Here is a 6,000-nt window from a genome sequence, read left to right as displayed (position 1 = left end):
ATGGACCAGTTCCAGAAAACAGGAAGGATAAAAGAATAAGCTCCCTTCTACCAATATTCTCTAGTGAGGAGTCATAAGACTGGGGAAAGGCAGTTTTAGTCATAGGAATAAAAATAAAAAGCTGTAAATTAAAAGGCCCTGGGTATACTTGTTTATATTCTATCTTACCCTAAATTCTGCTCTCCACAAGGGGAGAGTAGGTATGAGGGTCCAATAGACGAAAGGTACATGGGGAACCATGGACCTGGAGGAGACGACCAAGCACGGTCCCTTTGTTTGGGTCCAGGAGATGCCCAGGGAGTGAAGCCCAGCCACCTTGCTATAAGCAAAAAGCACATAGATTTAGAGATTGTTATATTACGAACGAGCTGCACTTTGGAATTATAAATAATCCAGAAAGTGAATCTACCTTTTTGCACATCTCCCACCAGACTGTCCCAAGTAGGAAAATGATCTTCAAGCCTTAGAATCACAGCTGCATAAAAGCAGTCAGTTGTCTCAGTTGAGGCTGATGCTAACAAGGGACAGTGGGAGGTGTGTGAGTGCTCAGTTGTGTCCGACTCTTTGCGACCCCATGGACTGTAGTCCACAGGCTCCTCTGTCCATGGAATTTTCCAGGCAAGAACACTAGCGTGGGTTGCCATTTCCTCCTCCAGGAGATTGAACCTGGGTCTCCTGCATGGGCTGGCGAGTTCTTTACTATCGTGCCACCTGGGAAGCCCCATGTAGAGCTCCCCAAGAGGATCACCTTTACTGAAATTGAGCCACCCACACTATAAACTTCTCCCTGTTTTGAAATTTCCATCTTTTTCACACTTGTGTTCTGGCAGCTTTTGCTGCCTTATATTGTAATAACAATCTCCAGTCTCAATGATGAGCTCAATAAAGGCTTATTTCTCACTCGTGGTTCAAGTATTACACAGGGTGATTGGGGCTCTGCTCCACCAGGGGATGGGGTTAGGCAGCACCCCCATCTGGGGTCTGCAGGTCTTTAGCAAAGGGAAAAGGAGCAGTGACAGGGCTCCAGAAAGGGGCGGTCCCTAACCCCATCCCCAGGTGGAGCAGACACAATACAAGGGAGAAAAAAACTGTCTTTTCAACAAATGGTGCTGGAACAACTAGACATCCACATGGAAAAAATAAGTCTAGATACAGTCTTACACCTTTCACAAGAATTAACTCAATATGGATCACAGACTTAAAATGCAAAACTATAAAACTCCTAGAAGATAAAATACGAGAAAGCCTAGACAACCTTGAGCATAGTGATGATGTCTTAGGTATAATACCAAAAGCATGATCCATGAAAGAAATAACTGATAAGCTTAACTTGCATTAAAGTTAACATTTCCGTTCTGCAAACGAAACTCAAGAGAATAAAAAGACAAGCCACAGACTGGAAGAATATTTCCAAAAGACACATCTAATAAAGGAGTATTATCCAAAGAACTCTTAAAACATAACTATAAGAAATCAGATTTTAAAAAGGTCCAAACAACAGGTATGTGAAAAGGTGCTCAGCATCATTAATCACCACAGAAATGCAAATTAAAGCCACAATGAGCTATTTGTTGAATCCCTATTATCAAAAAGGTAAGAGATTACAAGTGTTGGTGAGAATGTGTAGAGAAGAAAACCCTTGTGCACTGTGGGTGGGAATGTAAATTGCCACACTCACTATGGAAAACAGTATGGAGGTTCCTCAAAAAATTAAAAATAGAACAGAATTACCATAAAATCTACCTAGAGGCTTCCCAGGTGGTGCTAGTGGTAAAGAACCTGCCTACCAATACAGGAGACATAGAGACATGGGTTCGATCTCTGAGTCGGGAAGATCCCCTGGAGGAGGGCATGGCAATCCACTCCAGTATTTCTCAGTTTTCTTGACTGAGAAATTCCAAGGACAGAGGAGCCTGGAGGGCTACAGTCCATGGGGTCACAAAGAATCAGACATGACTGAAGTGACTTAAGATAGCAGATCTTAAAAGTTCTCATCACAAGGAAAAAAACTGTAACTATGTGAGATTATGGATATTAACTAAACTTGCTGTGATAATCATTTTGCTATATTTATATATATATCATGTTATTATGTTGTATACTGTAAACTAATGCAAAGTTATATGTCAATTATATCTCAGTAAAACTGGGGAAAAAAAGATGCTCCATGTCACATGTAATTAGGGAATTGCAAATTAAAACAGCAATGAGAGGCCACTACAAGCCCATTAGAATGGCCAGCATTCAAACACTGACAACATCAAATGCTGGTAAGGATGTGAAGCAATAGGAACTCTCATTCATTTCTGATGGGACTGCAAAATCACAGTCACTTTGGAAAGCAGTTTGGCTGTTTCTTATAAAACAAAACATACTCTTCCATGTGACTCAGAAGTGATGCTCCTTGGTCTCTACCCAAAGGAGGTGGAAACTTATGACCATAGAGAAGCCTGTACAGGAATGTTTATAGCAGCTTTATTCATAACTGCCAAAACCTGGAAGCAACCAGGCTGTCTTTTAGTGGGTAAATGGACAAACTGTACTACATCCATACAATGGAAGGTGTGTCATTCAGCACTTAAAAGAAATAAACTACCAAACAATGAAAAGATATGAAGGAACCTTAAATGCACACTAAGCAAAAGGCTACACACTGTACGATTTTAACTATATGACGTCCTGGAAAATGCAAAACTTTTTGGAGTTAAAAAAAAAAATCAGTGGTTGCCAAAGGTTATGGATGGATATGTGGAAGACAGAGGATTTTTAGGAAGTGCAACGACTCTATGTGATACTCTAATGGTGGGTACATATCTTCATTTGTCCAAGTTCATAAAATGTACAACACCAACATGCTATGGAGATCAGTGGAGAAATAACTCCAGAAAGAATGGACAGAGCCAAAGCGAAAACAGCACCCAGTTGTGGATGCGACTGGTGATGGAAGCAAAGTCTGATGTTGTGAAGAGCAATATTGCATACGAATCTGGAATGCTAGGTCCATGAATCAAGGCAAACTGGAAGTGGTCAAACTGGAGATGGTAAGAGTGAACGCTGATGTTTTAGGAATCAGCAAACTAAAATGGTCTGGAATGGGTGAATTTAACTCAGATGACCATTATATCTACTACTGTGGGTAGGAATCCCTTAGAAGAAATGGAGTAGCCATCATAGTCAACAAAAGAGTCTGAAATGCTGTACTTGGATGCGATCGCAAAAACGACAGAATGATTTCTGTTCGTTTCCAAGGCAAACCATTCAATATCACGGTAATCCAAGTCTAAGCCCTGATCAGTAATGCTGAAGAAGCTGAACTATAAGACCTTTTAGAAGGTTCTATGAAGACCTATAAGACCTTTTAGAACTGACAGCCGAAAAAGATGACCTTTCAATTATAGGGGACTGGAATGCAAAAGTAGAAGTCAACAAACACCTGGAGTAACAGGCAAATTTGGCCTTGGGGTACAGAATGAACCAGGGCAAAGGCTAATAGAGTTTTGCCAAGAGAACGCACTGGTCATAGTAAACACCCTCTTCCAACAACACAAGAGAAGACTCTACACATGGACATCACCAGATGGTCAACACCGAAATCAGATTGATTATATTCTTTGCAGCCAAAGATGGAGAAGCTCTGTACAGTCAGCAAAAATAAGACCAGGAGCTGACTGTGGCTCAGATCATGAACTTCTTATTGCCAAATTCAGACTTAAATTGAAGAAAGTAGGGAAAACCACTAGACCATTCAGGTATGACCTAAATCAAATCCCTTACGATTATACAGAGGAAGTGAGAAATAGATTTAAGGGTCTAGATCTGATAGATAGAGTGCCTGATGAACTATGGATGGAGGTTCATGACAGTGCACAGGAGACAGGGATCAAGACCATCCCCAAGAAAAAGAAATGCAAAAAAGCAAAATGGCTGTCTGAGGAGGCCTTACAAATAGCTGTGAAAAGAAGAGAAGAGGAAAGCAAAGGAGAAAAGGAAAGATATACCCATTAGAATGCAGAGTTCTAAAAGATAGCAAGGAGAGATAAGAAAGCCTTCCTCAGTGATCAGTGCAAAGAAATAGAGGAAAACAACAGAATGGAAAGATCAGAGATGTCTTCAAGAAAATTAGAGATACCAAGAGAACATTTTATGCAAAGATGGGCTTAATAAAGGACAGAAATGGTATGAGCTTAATAAAGGACAGAATTGGTATGGACTTAACAGAAACAGGAGATATTAAGAAGAGGCGGCAAGAATACACAGAAGAATTGTACAAAAAAGATCTTCATGACCCAGATAATCATAATGGTGTGATAACTCACCTAGAGCCAGACATCCTGGAATGTGAAGTCAAGTGGGCCTTAGGAAGCATCATTACAAAGCTAGTGGAGGTGATGGAATTCCAGCTGAGCTATTTCAAATCCTAAAAGATGATGCTGTCAAAGTACTACACTCAATATGCCAGCAAATTTGGAAAACTCAGCCACAGGACTGGAAAAGGTCAGTTTGCATTCTAATTCCAAAGAAAGGCAATGCCAAAGAATGCTCAAACTACCACACAATTGCACTCATCTCACATGCTAGTAAAGTAATGCTCAAAATTCTCCAAGCCAGGCTTCAACAATACGTGAACTGTGAACTACCAGATGTTCAAGCTGGTTTTAGAAAAGGCAGGGGAACCAGAGATCAAATTGCCAACATTTGCTGGATCATTGAAAAAGCAAGAGACTTCCAGAAAAAACATCTATTTCTGCTTTATTGACTATGCCAAAGCCTTGACTGTGTGGATCACAATGAACTGTGGAAAATTCTAAAAGATATGGGAGTACCAGATCACCTGACCTGCCTCTTGAGAAATCTGTGTGCAGGTCAGGAAGCAACAGTTAGAACTGGACATGGAATAATAGACTGGTTCCAAACGAGGAAAGGAATACATCAAGGCTGTATATTGTCACCCTGCTTATTTAACTTATATGCAGAGTACATCATGAGAAACGTTGGGCTGATGAAGCACAAGCTGGAATCAAGATTGCTGGGAGAAATATCAATAACCTCAGATATGCAGATGACACCACCCTTATGGCAGAAAGTGAAGAAGAGCTAAAGAGCCTGTAGATGAAAGTGAAAGAGGAGAGTGAAAAAGTTGGCTTAAAGCTCAACATTCAGAAAACGAAGATCATGGCATCCAGTCCCATCACTTCATGGCAAATAGATGGGGAAACAGTGGAAAAAGTGTCAGACTTCATTTTTGGGGGCTCCGAAATCACTGCAGATGGTGATTACAGCCATGAAATTAAAAGATGCTTACTCCTTGGAAGAAAAGTTATGACCTAGACAGCATATTAAAAAGTAGAGACATTACTTTGCCAACAAAGGTCCATCTAGTTAAGGTTATTGTTTTTCCAGTAGTCATGTATGGATGTGAGAGTTGTACTAAAAAGAAAGCTGAGCACCGAACAACTGATGCTTTTGAATTGTGGAATTGGAAAAGACTCTTGAGAGTCCCTTGGACTGCAAGGAGATCCAACCAGTCCATCCTAAAGGAAATCAATCCTGAATATTCATTGGAAGGACTAACATTGAAGCTGAAACTCCAATACTTTGGCCACCTGATGCTAAGAGCTGACTCCTTTGAGAAGACCCTGATGCTGGGAAAGATTGACGGGAGGAGAAGGGGATGACAGAGGATAAGATGGTTGGATGGCATCACCAACTGAATGGACATGAGTTTGAGTAAACTCCAGGAGTTGGCGATGGACAGCGAGGCCTGGCATGTTGCAGTCCATGGGGTCACAAAGAGTCAGACACGACTGAGCAACAGAACTGAACTGAACTGACAACACCAACAGTGAAGTCTAATGTGTAAACTCTGGTCTTTGGGGGTGATAATGATGTGTTACCGTAGGTTCATCAGTTGTAATAAATGTACCATTCTGGTGGGAGATGACAAATGGGGGAGGCTAGGCACCGGGCAGGGAGTGTTTGGGGAATCGTTGCACTTTCTTG

The sequence above is a fragment of the Budorcas taxicolor genome, chromosome 2 (assembly GCF_023091745.1).
Source record: "Budorcas taxicolor isolate Tak-1 chromosome 2, Takin1.1, whole genome shotgun sequence".
Classification (NCBI taxonomy): Eukaryota; Metazoa; Chordata; class Mammalia; order Artiodactyla; family Bovidae; genus Budorcas; species Budorcas taxicolor.
This window is presented reverse-complemented; position numbering follows the sequence as displayed.